Here is an 18,595-nt window from a genome sequence, read left to right on the forward strand (position 1 = left end):
ACGCCGCGATATGTCTCCCACAAACGCTAAATATTTATTTATTTATAAATTTAAATTGAGGACCGAACACACATTTGCAACGGTATGTACTTATATTTTATTTATTTATAGAAACAATAAAATTTTACATACAGAAATAAAAATGTAAACAGACAGACAGTTTCAGTTTTATACTAGTTTTAAACTTTAAAATGCACAGTATCGACAAGGACTAGGAGGTATCACAATTTGCATTGTCATTATATTCTACTTGTATCGTAGAACATTGCTGAGCGAATTGAAACTTTATATTGAGATTGACTATATCTTATAAAAGTATTTAAGTTTAAAAGTTATTTTATCTTTTAATATATTATGTTTCTCTTTGTACTGTCTGGAGAAGAACTGCCTTCTGAGTCAGTGCCGATGGAAGCTTCCTCTAGGACTGACAATACTGACTTTTCTATATAATTTGATGATTTAAAAGCATATTTGGCATTAAAAACCCAATACAAAAGTAATTCTCACGGCCTAATTCAATAAAGAATACTTTGATTTTAATTTTGACGTTTGTCACGTTTAGTGTAGCTGCAAACAATTGAGAAAATCTATAAAATATTTTAATCTAGACCTCTATTTACCTCATTTTTTGCAAAGTAGATAAACTAAGGAACTAAAAAAATATTCCCCTTCCACATTTAAATCAATGATCATAAAAAAAACTCATATATAATACATGTCATTATTCCCTTAAAATGGAATTGAACCTAACAAATTATTATTCCTTTATCCTTAGCTTCGAATAACATTTTAAACCAAGAAATAAAAGATTTGATTTCAATACAGTACGCACAAAAAGTTGCCTATCTACAATCTATACAAAGACTACGTGATATGTATTAATGCGGCAAGCACGTTCTATGCCTACGCTCGAACTGTCTCTCAGAGTTAAATGGTGTAGATTAATTTGTGTAATCGGTTAGAGCAATTTATTGGCTTAGTATTACATTTAGTATGCGTGTGGTGGAAATGTTACACTGTGTTTGTTAAAGACATTAGATCAAATAAATGATTAGTATTTTTTTAAGTGGGTAATCGAACCCACGGTCATTACTTACTATGGTTGTCAGTCAATCAATCTTTAGTATTGTTTCTTCCTTATAAGCAATTATTTCTTTTAAGGGATTAAGATCAATATACGCTTTATTAAGTATGTCTTAATAAGTACATAATTTTAAATCAATTATTTCAAAAATGTCAATATTGTCATTACAGGAAGCTAAACAGCTCGGAAGGTAATTCTGCTAAAAGAACTAGAATATCATTAGTTATTTTTAATAAATAAATTTCAGACAAATAAATATATAAATTACAAATGATTTCTTATTATGGAATGAGTAATCAGTGATGCATCACTACGTTAATTATGCAATCTAAATTTAAAATCGAACTCGCTACCATCTACATACAAATCTAAATTTTATTCTAAGCAACTAAACAATAAAATAGCCATATTGTGAATTTCCTTGATAGCCAGTTAGGTAGGTAGCAATTGTTTTGTCATAAATTTTTCCATATTTAGACGTTGCACTTCGGAAAACGAACGCACCTTAATTAATTGCATTATTTATTGCGCTTTGTGGTCAAACGCATTTGAGTCTAGATAAGGGAGCTTTAATTGTCAGTTTGTATTTAATGCATTGTATAGTAAATAGCTAATCTGAAGGTACTGTTATCTTAGAGATTATTGGAATTAGATAGATTTCAATTGAAATTGCAGTGCAAGTCTTAGATTTGGTTCACCAAAGTGCTTTCTATGAGTGGTAAGTGGAAAATAGAGTATTTCACCTGGTCTCCTTTGGCGGATTCTGGAAATATGTGAAATATGTAAAAATGTATGTCATACCAAGTAATCTTTTATTTATATTTTTTAGTAAGAAGAAAAACCGCGGCGTTGTGTTCCGCCAATCAACTTATTTATTGTTTACCAAGACCTTAGACCAAGGTACAGGATAAAATTGAGGTTAAGTCTGCCATCAATATTATAAATGTCATGCCATAAATCTGTACATATTTATTTAAAAAAATGAAATCAATACATCAACTCTCATATAATCCAAGTACAGAATCCAAAAGTGGTTTACCAGTTCTGTTAGATACAAACTATGACAAACTTCAAGGCTTGACCGCCCGACTCGAATATATTATTATACAGGAAATCACGAACCGCCAGTATAGCGTAGTATAGCATAGTATAGCATAGTATAGTGTAGTAATTTATCTTCTAAAATCATAAATTTATATATAACGATATTTTGCATCCGCTCTCGTGGAGAGTTTTGGTCATCTCCAATGATAAATGTTTGTTTATTTCTTAATATTGTGGTTAGACTGGATTGTCTGGTTTAATTTTGCAATTTAGCCTAGATTTAGTTGGATTTTAGTTGAAATTGCATATTAATACTCCAGGTTTAGTTCCCGTGTGATGAAAAAATTGTCTTGAATTTAAAGGAAAGAGAGAAGGTCAATTCTGTTAATTATAATGGCGGTCATTAGTTTCATCCTGTATATATATGTTAGATATATTATCTTTAAATATATATAACATATATATATTATACTTTTATCTTATAAGTCATCTAGATGAGATAATTTAGGACAAAATTTATCACAAAATAAAACGAGACTCCACAATGTCATTAAAAGACCGTTCCCTATTTTTTGCGTGATTTGAATAAATATAGCCAAGTTAAGCTCTTATACACAAAAAGCATGGAAAATTAAATTATTTTGAACCGAAACTGACCTTATACGAATAGGACTTATAACTTTTTAAAATAAAATTATAATTAATAAATACAAGTTTCGTAGATTTCCGCGGAATTCGGCGGAAAGTGGGGAACGGAGTGTCTTAATTCTAGGTTCCCTCTGCCTACCCTGCTGTCTGCGAAAAAGCGTAAAGCTCATTTAATTTTAATTCAATTTAATAAATACAAATTATTACAATCCTCAATCAGAAGAATTACAATTTCCCAACATAAAGTATTAGTACTTTGCAAAGGCTAAAAGAACGCAAAGTAAACTTTATTGGCATGAAATTTACTCAGTTAACAAGATTCGAGAGCACATATTGATCTTGGAGTTAAGTTTGTTTTAAATTTCCTATCGAACTTGTTTTAATTAATTCCTTAGCGTTGTTTAAATTTTTGAGATGGCCAACGTTTGTTTTTCGGTGTTTCGCCAACTTTCGAAACGAACTTATAAGGTTTTGTAATTTAATAATGGTTGGATTTTAACTGTTTCATGGAAATTGTGTAGTTATTTTTAATTTTCTTTTAGTAAGTTGTGTTTTGTTACTTCTTGGGAAAAATAAGCTACTTTTTGCCTAAAGAAAAACATTGTGTTGATTGTCGAAATCTTACGTTTCGGGAACCAGCATCTAAAAGAACATTTTTTTTAATTAAAAAGAGATGAATATAATTCATTCCTACGAATGGAGATCGATCGAACCTTCACACGAGCACTAGGCACGTCCAAATCACGCCTCGACGTAGAACGCCTATATATAGCCTATCTTTACAACATGCAAGGGAAAGGCAAGATCTAGTTAGCATTAAAGTTTCACCTCCAACTAAGTGGTTAATAATAATCGATAATTGTGATGCAGTTCTGAACTAGTTTCTATATCGACCTAATATGCTGCTGATATAGAATGGCTTGATTAGGCGTTCATTTTGTTTATAGTATCATATGACATATATACCTAATGTCCGAAAAATAGGTAAGTGGGAGACGGAGTGTCTTAACACTCGGTTCCCTCGGCCATACCATGCTATGCGGATAAAAACGTGAAACGTTATATTATCCTTTTAGTGACAACGTTTCCTGGATTCCACCATTTCATTTTTATCTACAAGCACTGCTTACAATAGAAATTATAATTATTAATGCCTCCCATATGGCCAACTGCGTTGACCTACAAAATTATTAAGATAATATGCATTTTTTATTCACTTAAGTTTTACACGTAATCAATCACTATCAATATTGACATGTCTAAATACGTGTAACTTACTTCCTACACGATTAAAAGTATGTGCTAGAATCAAGATTTAGACTTTTACTACTGCTTATTTGAATATACAATAGGAACTGCAAAGTTTTGTGGGTCTTATATAAAATGAAAATAGAGGACAGAGAGATATATCACTAAACATCTGTGTCGTTCTATCCGTGAACTAGAACATAATACAAACAAACCAAATCTTATTTACAATGTAATGCTAAAGTACAAAAACTAGAAGAGATCAAGGAAAAATGTGAAAACGCAATAATTCATTTACGTGTGACCCAGAAATTATATATAATAAGCAATATAGGGTAATTGTCTTAGAAAAAATCGAATTTTGAGACCTTCACTCTACCTTCACGATGTTACATTACAAACAAGCCATTATTGCGGCTTGGAGAGCAAAAAATCACGAGTGATTACTTAGGACGTGATTATGTAGGTACAGATAGCAAAAAATAACAGATGTTTGGGGAGCTGGGATACATGTAGCAACCAATATTTTTAGAAAGGATATATTGTGTTGCTTGGAAATAATATTTTTTGTTCCACGTATTTAAGAAAATAAAATAAATATAAAGTTTATAGTTAATATTAAAATATGTCTCAAAAGTAATCTTTAAAATTACTTTACTTTGTTTAAAAAATAAAGTATTTCTCAAATATATAGAAAAGGAAGACTTTTTTATTTCAGATTTTTGGCATCTCTTGCATTTTAATAATAATAATAGAGACATTTTAATTAAGTAATATGAATTTTATTGGAATTAATAATGATAATAATGAAACAGGTATAACAATAAAAGCAAAAGATTTAAAAGTTTGGCTCAGCGTTCGTGTAATAGTCAGAATTGAAATTTCATATTCATTGTTTGCTTAAAAAAATAAACTCCTCTACCATTTCAAATCAGAGCAAGCGTTTGGTAGTTTCCGAGCAAACAGAACCAAATCATAGAACGCTCTCTACAAATCTGATTGTATTACTTGTTCTAATAACATTGGAAATATGAAATCAATGATTTCCTTTTCTCTAACTACTACTTAAGTTCATGAAGAGAACCACGCTATGGTACAAACAACTAAATTAACTTAGAATTTCATCGTTCGTGAAAAAAAACACAGAAACATTAATTTAATTTAATAGACACTTATTTGCTGACCTTAGAATATAAAATAGTCAAATTTTGAGCATGATAAATTTGTATTCCGTTGTTAGAGTGCGCCCGCGGCGTTGTCTCGACCTTGCAATACGAGTATAACGATTGTAACAAAACTAGTGTATAGTTCCTCTGGTTATTAACTTAATCGGTTCTGTAATAAGAGCTTATACTTCGTCTAATGTAAATTACTTTTCATTGAATCGAGTAACGTTATTAGAAGGGCTCCCATGTTTCAAATTAATAATAACATCGTAGTAAATTAAACAAAATCAACTTATGTTATTTTTGTTGCAAGGTTTTTGCTTTAGGCTAGAGTGAAGTTATGGGGGTCAAGTTTTGATTCGTTATTTCTAGTTGTTTCCTATTTTTAACGCATATTTTCTTAGAAATTGCTGAAAATAAATTTCGTAACTCGTCTTGCAATATTTCTAAAATAGTACAGTGCGTAACGAACGCAGTGTCTAGACACTAAGTGCCTTCTGTCTACCCTGTTTTGTAGATAAAATCATAATCTTAATTATTTCAATATAAAAATGACAGAACAATCACAAGATTGTCTTTGGTGATGCTTAATGCCATTATGTAGCTTTATCCGAGTTAATGAACTGACAGGTTTATTACAGTTCAGCTGGTAAGCCTGGAGGCGATAAACACGAATGGTTTCGAATTCAATACCCACTGTCTGACGTCTTGTTGACGTATCGACTCGACTATGGATTGGTGGTGTATAACCTATTGTGTACAGCTTGGCGTGTGTTAGACGTGCATATTCTCTATTAGGATTGGGATAGAATACTCTGTTTGTGTTAGATAGTAATAAGGTGGTTTATATGATTTAGACGATTTTTGAGGTGTTTGTAATTTTACAAATTACTCTCAAAACTAGTTTAATGTGGCAAGAATCTTATAATTACAAAATTATTATACTAAATCTACGTATATAAAACTCTTCCGTTAATGAATGATTAACCGAAACTACTGGACTTAGCAAGTTAAAATTTATTAAAGTTTACTTTAGACACAAGCAAAGCCGCAGACAACGACTAGTCACTAATAATTCTATTCACACTCACATCCAACTATAGGTACATAATATATATCTAGATATAATAGAGCAAAATATCAACCCAACTTCCCGACACGTGTCAACAGTCACGATGAACTCGGGCGTTTTCTAAAGATACGTCAATTCGACCCCTTTTCGCCATAATCGTGTATTCATGCGCGCATGCTTTGAGTTTCAACTAGCAACTATAACCACTCTACAAAGGTGGGTAGGTATATGTATGCAGATTATCTTGCCACGTTCTTCATAATAGTTATGTTATTTTATTTTTTTACTGTAAAATATACAATTTTAATAGATAAATTAAAAGGATCATAAGTCTTATTCGGGAAAATATTATAAATGGGATAATTCCTTGGTGTAGTCTATGCTTGCCTAACCGCAGCGTTGGGTTGCGTCACCCAACACGCGATGGTCATAAGAATATTGACAGTAGATAACAAATCTTTATTAATATTACGCAAACGAAAGTATAATTTAATAATATTACGCAATAAATTTTACATGAAAGATATTTATTGACTCTCACATACTAATATTTCTGAAGAGATTATAAGATTATATCGTCCCAACAGAACCAAGAGCAGTGAAAGCTGAGTATTAAGGTTAAGTTGACACAAAAGGATTGTAAATAAAATATTAAACAAAACAAAGCCATAGAAAACAACTAGTCAAATGTTAATGTGTGTCGTTCCATGTATGAGTTTACCAATTTGGTGTATCCATATATAGGATTGGATTATTATTGTTTCTTTGTACGTACAAATTTGAAACGTACATCATTTACAAGTATGCCATTTAATGCTTTATTACAATAAATTACAGTAGAGAATAGCGCGTGTATTTTTCTCTCGTTCCTTCAAGCGCTATACGTTTGTGTTACTAAGTCGATAATGTATGAACAATAATTTATTAGGAATATACGGCGTCTGCGGTTGGGCCTTTATCGTGTCCTTTTAGATTCAAATTAAAATGTTGGTGTCTATTGAAAAAAATATTACAAAAAATTACTTAGTAGTCCGAACATAGCGATATTCTTTCCAAATTCGTAGAAGGAGGTGTTCGCGAATGAATTATTTATAGATCTTCCGTATTAGACTTGTTCACTTTTGGTTTCGAAGTAAATGCTCGCGAAAAGTTTATGTTTAGATTTAAAATAGATTTATTATTAAATTTCCCTACTAGTTTCAACGACTTTTCTTCAAGAATAGCTAAAATAAAGAGTAATTTCTAATCTCTTTAACTTACAAATCCTAAGTACATACAAAAGTAACTCCCACATCCTACCTAATATCCAGATATCCAGTACCTAATATCCAGTACCTAATATCCAGATTTGTCTATCTGGATATTAGGTACAAATTCAATCAACATCCGTTATTGAAAATGAACCCCGCTAGAATTTCAATGCGCGCCGAAACGACTCAAGATTTATTACTAAAACCAAGTAAAAAGTGGCTCACAACGAGAGTAGGTACGTGATGTTACATACAATGCTACAAGCCTTGGCCTATATGTTTCGCTCGGTGATTCCAAAGGTGAACACTTAAATTTTGATTAACAATTTAAAATTACACCTTGATGTCTAGGAGTTTTAGCTAAAATTGGTACATTTAGACCAATTTTGCACAATTTTTGTAAGATTCTAACTATTTCAGATCAAAGAAATTCTTAGATATGATGAAAATATAGAATTGAAGAAGCTGCGGGTTCGATTACCACTAAAGGAAATTTTATATTATAATTTTCTTGCTCTGATAACGAGGCAAAGAGAGCTGTTGAGTTCCGTCACTAAACACATAATCCGGCGGATAGTAGGAACGGAGTATCTAAACACTAGGTAACTATAGAAAAACTAATTCAAAAACATTTTCTAACAAATCAGCTACATCAAATAACAAAACTGTTGATGGATCGAAGTAATAAAAGGGAAAAATTTCCTTTTTCTGCCGACTCAGTTGACTTCACTCAACACGTGTTCCGCTTCCCAACGAGACATCCTCAGATCTTGACAGTTCGAATTTGCCGAAACTTTTTTCTTGTGTATGATTTTACGCCTAACAAAATACAGTACGGTATTGAACATTCTTTGTGTTTTGTATAAATCATATTAAGTTTCTATTATTAATATTATTTTCTTAATTTAGCTTAAATTAATAATTGTTTTAGATTTAATCAAAAATTGACAGCGGCACAGTGTCTGAATGAATTATATTCATCTTCTAACAAGACAAATCACGGCGTTGTGCTCCGCAACCCAACATGCGATAGTCTGCAAATTGGGCGAAAAGTACACAGTATCTTCTTTATCTATTCTACACTAGGTTTTGCTTTGTTTACCTTTCGATAGAAAAAAAATATAAAATAAAAAAATCAGAAACTTATTTTAGCAGCGTTAAAACTGGTTTATTTACAAATTTGTCTCACACAATCTCCGCTAAGTTAAAACTTTTTTTTTTTTTTTTTTTTTTTTTCGGACTTGACTTTAATGCTGTTAGCCTTACTGGCCTTTACAGCGACACCGGGTGGGTAGGGAAGAGGGTACTCTGTCCCTGAAAATATGCAGGCACTGTGTGGCTGCCTGTGGGGAGTGCCGACGACGCAAGGGCGCCCCCTGCGGGGCTCGAACCTCGGCTTGCGGTCGTCGAGCGGGCTGGGAGTTTCCCTATTCTAAGCAAAAGCCGGCCGCGACACAGAAGCCGCGACCGGGGGATAAAATTAGACTAATCTAAGGGAGCTAACGGTCCCTAACCGCTGGACCCGACGGCGCCGAGGCGCCGCCGGGCCGTGAGATAAGCTAGACTACGTCGTCGATTCCGGCGACGACGGTGTGTGTGTCGTGCGTGTGTAGTGTGTTTCCTACCTACGTACGGGCCGTTTGCTACGGTAATGGCGTCATCGGGGTCTAAGAGGACGCTACGCGGGCGTCTACGAATCGCGTGAGGCGTGTAATTACACGCCTCAGCGACGAGGGGGTTCGCGTGCGAGCCTGCGCGCTCAAAGTAGCGCTTCGCTAAGCGTTTGCAGTGCTCGTGAATCGATTCCAGTTCAAAATCTCTATGTAGGTCGACATTACGCACGTACCAGGGGGAACCTGATGCGATGCGCAGGAATTTATTTTGCACTTTTTGCAAGGGAGCAAGCTTGGTGTGCGCGAACGCAACGCAAGCGTAAGTAAGGACAGGTCTAATACAAGCTTTGTATAGTGTCAGCTTATTTCTAAGTGACATTTTACTATTCTTGTTTATGAGATAATATAATCTATTGAGAATGTACTTTGCTTTATTGCAGACTTTTGTAATGTGGGGTTTGAAAGTTAATCTAGAGTCTAGAGTGACACCTAGATATTTGACCTGTTTTTCCCAGGGAATGGGTTTGTCTAAGAGATGGATGGTAGAGACTCTTATATTTTTATTGAGAGGGAAGAGTATTGCTTTACTCTTCTCGGGATTGACTTCGATTCTCCATTGGCGGAACCACTCACCGAGTGCGCGGGCCGCTTTCTGGAGTCGATCTTTTAATAGGATAGTACAACGCGAGGTTGTGAAGAGGGCTGTATCGTCGGCGTACATAGCCAGGTGAACACCCGGAGTGAGCGGGATATCACTGGAGTACAACGAGTACAGGATAGGACTTAGCGTAGAGCCTTGTGGCACGCCTGCGCGGAGGAGGCGGGGGGAAGAGAGAGTGCCTTCGACTTTATAGCGAAAGTATCTATTCGAGAGAAAGTCCCGCAGGATGTGTACGAGACAGTCTGGCAAGCCGTAAACGGCGCGCAGCTTGTAAATCAAGCCGTTATGCCAGACTTTATCGAAAGCTTTCGCTATATCGAGAAAAATAGCAGCTGTATTGCTGTGAGAAGGATCCCTAAGGTTGTATCGAGCTATATGCTCTACAACACGGTGGACTTGATGTATGGCGGAATGTTTCTTTCTGAAACCGAATTGCTCATTGCAGAGCAGAGAGTCGGCCTCTACCACCTCTGAGAGTCTAACGAGAATGATTCTCTCGTAAATTTTACCTAAACAGCTGAGAAGGCTGATAGGTCGATAACTGGACGGGATATTCCGCGGCTTATTAGGCTTGGGAATGCCTATGACTATGGCCTCCTTCCATTCGTCGGGGAATGAGCACGACTTAAGAAGGGAATTGAAAATAATGACCAATAGAGATATGAACTGAGCCGGTAGGGACTTGAACATTCTATTAGACAATTTGTCGGGCCCCGGGGCCTTCCTATCTTTGAGGTTTTTGATGATGACTTTGACCTCGTCTTCAGAGGTCGGGCGGAGCGGTTCCCCTTGCGGGGGCGTCAGCGCCCATTCTGCGACCGCGGAATCCACACGCGCAATGTGGCTCGGATCGCAGGGCTGACTACTCGGGGTACATTGAGCCTCTAAACTGTCAGCGAGACATTCCGCTTTTTCGGTGTCATCGGCGGCAATTGAACAATCTGACCTAACTAGAGGAGGCATAGTCGAGAGACAATCGACTCTAAAAGCTCGCGACAGCGCCCAGAATGCCTGGTGCGATGGAGCGAGCCCCTCGAGCTTCTTATCCCACGACTCACCGCGCAGAAGTTCGAATTCGAATCGAACTCTCCTCTTTAATCTGTAAAATTCCCTACGATTTTTGTCAGTCGGGTAGGTATCGTGTCGTCGCATAGCTACGTTCCTGCGTCTAATCAATCGCCTGAGCTTTTCTGAGATATCAAACCTACCGTCGGGTAAGTTTGTTACCTCTTTCGAACAACTCTGGATTGTATTTAAAATATAATCGGTAAATTTATTCGCCGCGTCTATCGCTAGCGCCGCGGAGTCGGCGATGCCAGGTATTAATTCCTTAAGAGGGGATTCATTCGAGCGGAGGAGCTTTGCGAATCTCCTCCAGTCGACCACAGTTTTGGTGGGAGGGCCAGAGGGGCGCTCGTCACCTAACTTGAGAATGACAGGACGATGGTCCGAATCTAGGTCGAGAATGGTATCTATTGAACGTTGCGACAGTGCAACGTTCGAAAGTATGGCAATATCGAGTACATCGCCTGTGCCGAGGACACTAAAGCGAGTGGGAGAAGGCGGGCCTATAACACAAGCGTTATATTTCTCTGTGAAGGCTAGAAGCCTCTTGCCGCTGACATTAGTCACCGACGAATTCCAAAGTCTATGTTTGCAATTGAAATCCCCGATCAGAAGGACCGAGTCTCCCATACTAAGTAGCGCCAAAATGTCGCTTTCTAATAATTGCCTAGACGGCGAACGATAAACTGAAGCTATAATTAAAGGCTGATGGCCTGTGAGGAATACCTGACACACCGACGCCTCGGCTGCTTCGAGAGACGGAGGGTCGAGTGGTATACAGTGTAAATTCTTCTTGTAATAAATCATAGTGCCACCACCGTGGGTGGCTCTATCATTTCTCACAATCCTGTAGTTCGCAATGCCAGGACTACGAACAGCAGGTTTAAGAAAAGTCTCCTGTATACATAAGATATCTATTTGATGGGCGTGCGCGAAGGCGCTCACAGCCTCTTTTTGGCGTTTGACACCGTTTGCGTTAAAGGTCGCTATTGACAGGGCTCTAGGTTTAATACGCGCGAGTTGCGAGTCAGCGGGCCGTGGGGTAAATCTATTTATGACCGCCATTGGAAAAATTTAAACCGCGACGAAGCCTTGAATGGCTTCGATGAGATCTATATGATCTATAATAACTTGAGCGCGATCGTCGGAACCGTTCGTGTTCCTAAGTTTCGCCGCGAGGACTTTGATTTCTTTGAAATCAAAACATCTAGCGAATCTTAGCACAAGTGCTAAGTCGCTAGCGTTAGAAGAGGGGGCGGGCGCGGCGCGGGAATGCGCGGGTGCGGGCGCGGGCGCGGCGCGGGAAGGCGCCGGGCGCAAGGGCGCGGTCGCGGTCGCGCCGGAAGGCGCGAGCGCGGGGCGGGGAGCCGCTACCTGAGGGGTAGGCGGCTGTACCGGTGCCGCGGCGAGGGCGACGACCGGTGTAGGTGCGGGTTTAAACCACGCATTCTCTTTAGGGAGAGGGGCGGGCTCGTATTGAGTAGGAGCCGGCTCCTTTTTATTGGAGGTGCGCTTTTTGCCTCCGCGCCTAGTGCGTCTGCGCGGCGCGCGGGAACATCCGCGATAGTTCGCGGGATGGCCCTGCGTCTCGCATAGCACGCAGCTTGGGGGCACAGCGGGATCGGGGACTTTGCGGGGACAATCCGCAGTCGCGTGATCGTCTAGGCACTTAACGCACCTAGGCCGCGCGAAACAATTGCGGGCAGAGTGCCCGTATAATTGGCAGCGATGACACTGCCCAATGAGACCCCTCGTATGTGGGGGTTCGACTCTGATGCCGGTGAGAGAACACACCGACCTCAGATTGAATATTTCCTTTCCCTCCTTAGTGAGGTCAAGGATGACTAACACGATATCGAATTTCGCTTTGGTACGCGAATTATAGAGACGGTGCGCCTGGCGCACGGGGTAGCCTTTGCTACGAAGGTCATCTAACACGAGATCGACTTCGATCTCTTTGGGAATGCCCTTGAGAACGACGCGCAATTGGCGCTCGTCCTCCAGGGCGTAAGAGTGGTACCCTATCTGGTACTCACGAAGGAAAGAGGTAAATTGTCGGTGTTCCGACGAAGACCTAACTTGGATTTTGATTCCAACCTGCGTTAAGCGCGCGGTGGAATATTGGACATTGTGGCTATTGAGCCACTGCGACACCTTGCCCCATTTGTGCTTATCTTGCACATAAATGGGCGGCGGGGGTTTAACGCGGGGCGCGCGGGGGGGTACATCCTCTTCCCGCTCAACCGCAGAGGCGGGGGCAGGGGAGGGGAAAACCGTTAAGTCGTTCGCGCGGGAACGCCGGCCGTCGGGTTTGTTCGCCTTTTTGGGCGGGGGGGGGGCCTTAGGGGCCCTGGCCTTACGCTTGGCCGAGCGCGATCCGACGGTCTCGAAACCGTCATCGTCCGAATCGGAGGACAGGCAAGTGCCCTCCTCCATCTCTACCTCAGTCTGGATCGGCGTAGGGGCACGAGAATGCTCCCTCGGCGGGGCGACTCCGAGGTCGCAAGGCCCACCGGAGAACAACGGCTCATCTACGGCACTCGGGCCGGCAGCTGAAGGCTGCATATCGGCATCCGGGCCGACCTCTGGCGCGCTAGGCGAGCTAGGCGCATCGTGTCGCGTTTGCGCGAACTTCATCACGGCGTTGAATGCCTCCCCGTGGAAGGTCTCTAAGTACCTCAGCAGCTCGGAGCTACTGAGGCCGGCCATGCTTTGTCTCTCCCCTCACCTTGCGGCGAGGGACGGGGTGTGTGCTTTAAAACTAACACTATATATAACAAGCAAAATCTACCGTCGGTGAACAGTAGGTGAGTACCTATCTAATAACAACTGTGTATTCACTTACTGAACAAACAATCCGGACGCTGGAAACGAGCGATGCGGGACTCGGCAACCACAGGGCAACGCAGCGCAGCAGGACGCCACGCAGCTCAGCAGTCGCAGGAATCCGCAGCACAACACTAATATAAATACAGTATCACTTCGACAAGGGATCGAAATAAATATAATAGCCCAATTGTGCGACCTCACCGAAGCAAGGCCGAATCGGATCTCAGTTAAAACTTGTGTATCCATCTATAAAGTGGCAAAAATACTCGAAAACTTATTCATGACTTATACGCAATTTATATTCGCTTCCTACTACGACTATCTCAGCCTTCCTAACCCTCACTTAACATATATCGTCGACAGCCCCTAAGAGACTTTGATATTTAAATTTAAAACAATTCAACGACTTCTGGTATTTTATTCCCATTTAAATAGCTATTGAGAGACGTTTCTTTTAAATTTTCAATATTTTATTTAACTTTAAACTGTTTGCTTTAATTCTAAAGGTTAACTATAATATTTAACTTGGTTTAGCAAAAAAATTACAGTTATTCAGTGAGTTGATTGTGAATTAACTTTTTCAATTTTGTAAAGCAAGTAAGTAGGTGGTTATATTTGAAAAATGTATATTTAATACTGTAATAATTTCTATGGAACGAAATTCTTCTCAATAAAGCGCAAAATGTCGTCTGAAAAATTCCCTCCTTTATTCTCAAACGAACCCGATCAAATTGCTTCAGTAATAAGGGTCCGCCTTAATAAAATGATCGGTGAAGCGTAAATTTGATATAATATTTTGGAGGTATTATTTATTTTGAACGTCTAGCTGAAAACGCGGCGGTTGTGGGTTCGAATCCTAGTCGAGGGAATGAATTATTTCCTTGTGTAAAAAAAGAAACGCGGCGTTGAAGATCAAGGGTTAACACGCAATATCTCAAAGGTGCCCTTTGCCTAATACACGTGATATAGCGTAAATCTATTTAATTTCATGTTAACTTATATTATAAAAATAATTATTTGAATGCAAATTAATTTGTATGGCAACAACTATTTTTATAAAAAAAATGTTAGTTTCAAGATCTATTTCTGATGGTCTTGATTATTCATATGCAGTAGGAAGTAATCATCAATTAACAATTTTACGCTTTAAAATGCAGATATGTATAAAATTAACGAAATGGTTGGTTTTGAGGGGCATTTAAAATAAAATAAAAACTGTGGCGTAGTAGAACTGCGTCTGATCATAAACTGTTGGGGGTTCGAGTATATCAAATCTTGAAAATATGGTGTTGCGTAAGGAACTGTTATAACACTAACAGAGGAAAACCCCTCTGCCCACCTTGCCATGCGAAAAAAGTGCTAAGCTACCAAAACAACCATCAATTATCAGGTACTGTTCAGTTACGGTTCCTCCACAGTCCCGCTTTTGGAACCCAAGGGGTCCCCAAAAAGTTTCATTTCGACTATTGTAACTCATTATCAGGGAACACAATAGATATCATCTGGTAGGCCCCATTACAATGCCAACCTAATCGCCGTCCCCAAAAGCCTTTGTTCGGTGCTCCAGCACTTGGGATTGTCAACATCTTCATTAATATTTCCTCGTGCTTTTGTGTTATGCGATAAGTGTAAAGCCTAAAATCTTTTAAGTATTCATTTGGTATTGTTTAATATGTATAATGAAGGTAAAAGCGATGGCTGTGGATTCAACTTCCATTTGGGATAATGAATTATAGTCGTTTCTTGATCGTTTCTCCGTCATGATCGGTGTGCTCAATAGGTTCCCTCTGCTTACCCTGCTGTATGGGTCAAAGTTCGAATGGAAATGGCAGTTTGATTTTATCAGTCGAAGGTTTCTTTCTGTCTCACACAATAAAAAGGAGGCCTAAAAGGAGAAATTAATCACTCAACATAAAGTTTTCTGAATGAAGAATTAAAGCTAAAAAGAAAAAATAAATAAATAAACCTATTTATTTATACACAATTGACCAATACATTTAAAGGATTTATACTTTTACTGGCCTCCCTTTTATTTATTTACACACGCTATCGCTAATAAAATACGAATTTCGTAAGGAGGTACTATATAGTGAGAGTTACCCAGAATTTATTACCGTCGATGGTAATGGTTTCAATACCTACCTATACCCGTAGGTACTTTAGTCCTAAATCAGTGATTTCACAGAGATGTTGAGGTTGAGATACATGACGTTTTGGTAATTAATTTGTATTTAAGACCGAAAAACAAGGATTTAATATATATTTTTTTATTATTGATTTATAATATTTTTTTTTCTTCTCTCGTTTTCACGGTGTTAAGACACTCCTTTTCCCGATGGACCGCCTAGTCATATGCCAGTTTATGTTAGATGGCGGAACTGAACGCCGTGTTCTATCATGCTGCCAGTGCCAGAGAATGGCGTCGATTCATTCCCACCAATGGTCCAACCTCAAACCATCAGACGGTCCTCTCAAGATTTTTGTTCTACAAAATAATTATTTTTATCTCTCTGTCAGAATAGTCTGGCAACTTGAGATATGGCTTTACGTGAATGTTTTTGATATAATTTACTGCCGCGATATTGCTACCGATACTTCTTTGGCATTATACGAGAACTCGTAAAACCGTCAGCCGTTTCACGAATAAATTAATCTTATATTCATTGATATGTTATTAATTACGTTGCCAGCAATATTAGGCGGCGATGAAATGTGTATTTGATAACTTAGTTAAGTCAGTCAGTCAGTGTAGTATTGGTTGTGGGTTTAAAACTTTCTTTGAAGTATACTACGGCGGCTACGGCGTTAGGTTCCGCCACCTAGACTGAAAGCGAAGAATCCGTCTTGAAACTGGATTCGCTTTTTCTTTTAAAAAAAAATAATCGAATTGCTTAGAGAAACAGTATTAGTTTCCCAACCGGAAGCTGCTATAAATCATCTTTTAAATACCTCACAGTCGTGACCTCAGTTACGTTCGGCCCGCGAAAATACCGGAATTGTATAGCTACGTGTTTTAAACACGGAAATAATATGTATTTCCCTGCTCAATGCTCAATGCTCGATGCTCAATGCTCGTGATGTATAGCATTTTTTATGCTAGGCGTGGCATTTGGACGGGGAGACTAATAACTGGTACCCAAATTTAATGTAATATGAAATTTACTTAAGAGATTTTAATTATAGTACCAGACTGTAAATTTGACGGCTGTGGATCCGATGGACACTCAGGGGAATTAATTATTTTTATTTCGTAGTTGCTGCTAATTAGACAAAGCGCAGCGTTGAGCTCCGTCACTCAACACGTAAAGTCACGATTTTCATTTGATTTTTGTATTATAAATTTAACCATACGCAACTAACTATACTTAATACAAATGAAAAAATATATGTTTTTCTTATAGAAATAATCCCTAAACAGAATAAAAACTATCTAAAGTTATCTAAGTAACGCGCAACAAGTTGTGCGTAAGCCTATATATGGCCAAACAAGCGACGTCAATGTTCTATAGTTGTTTGACTATAGCAACGCAAGGGCAACCACTTCTCTTCCTGAACACGACAAATATCTTTTGAATGGGGTCTCATAGTTACCTTCTAAGCTTTATATAAGTAATATATTTATAAATCAGGTACAGCTAGAAGATATTATGTTAATCTTTAATCACGAATATGAATATTTTAAATATATTATAATTGGCGAATGGGTTGGAAGTCGCGTAATCGCTGTCGACCAAGCCCTTAATTTTAATGTAAGAATTATGTATCATGTCAGCTTCATGCTGCAACCCGCATAACATTGTAGAGTGTTAAAACACTCAGTTACCCAGTTTCTAGCTTTTAAACAGTTATTTTAAAAAGAAATATATATAGTTATCAATTAAACATTATAGCAGAATAATTCAATACAGTAATAAAAAAATAAAAGGCCCAGTAACTTTGAAGGCGGTAGAATTAAATTTTATCAGAATATTCCATGTCAGTCACTCTCTGAATACATAATAAGCTGTTTAACAAAGTAAACCCTACAATGAGAATTTGCAAAACGAAAAAAGGCTTCGCAGCTTTAAAAATATCTTTGTGTAAAAGATTTGAGAGAAAGTTAAAATTTTTAGTCACTTATAACTTATTCTTTTCTTTTTCCTTCACGCTGTATCCCCCAGATACCAGGGTAGGCAGAGAGAGCCTGAGAACCTAGTGTTATGACACTCCGTTCCCAGTAAGACACGAGAAACGAATAACAGAGATTTTTTTATACCTAGCTTATAATAAGTAAAAGTAATTAAACTCTCATTTGTTTTATATTAGCAAGTGCAATAGCTTGGATTGAACCTATTACCATATAACCAAATAACCCAATTTCAAATTCAAACCACTCCATATTAGGCATAAATAATAATACTAACCTGCTCGAGCAAAAAACCAACCTATGTTCAGTTCACCTTGAGAGTCGTAGTGGGCGTAAACTTGATTTAGTCGCCATCTGACAAACCCTTTTTTGTCCTGAATATATAAATACGGCGAGCAAAAAATATGAAGTTGGGAGGTTTTTTCTTTACTGTTACCAGTGGGCCTGACGTCGAGCTAGCGAAAGGAAGATTTGGATATTGAATCACTAAAATATTACTATTTTTAATAAATATTTCTATTATGTTTAGTTCAGTTAGTAAAGAATATTTTTGGAATAAGTTTAGGATAGTACAGTAGTTCGTGGTCACGATTCCTTCCGTATTATACGCGGTATGCTACATCCGTTAAAAATACAAATCTAATCGAAAAAAGAATCAAAGAATTTATTATTTCCTAAATGAATTTAGTTCATAATAAAATCTTTGATTTTCACGATTATTACAATTTTTAAGTAGAGAGATCCGAAGATTTCCAAAAAGGTTCAAGAATTTAATTTACAAATTTGTAA

General features: G+C 38.0%; 1 protein-coding gene across 1 annotated transcript in view; it reads left to right on the forward strand.

Annotated features, from left to right (window-relative positions):
• The window catches only part of LOC146531830 (uncharacterized), an 80,074-nt gene that overhangs the window by 54,765 nt on the left and 6,714 nt on the right, over positions 1 to 18,595 (forward strand). The window lies entirely within an intron of this gene.

This window comes from Heliconius melpomene, chromosome 14, assembly GCF_056956725.1.
Source record: "Heliconius melpomene rosina isolate 202511_hmr_F chromosome 14, ASM5695672v1, whole genome shotgun sequence".
Classification (NCBI taxonomy): Eukaryota; Metazoa; Arthropoda; class Insecta; order Lepidoptera; family Nymphalidae; genus Heliconius; species Heliconius melpomene.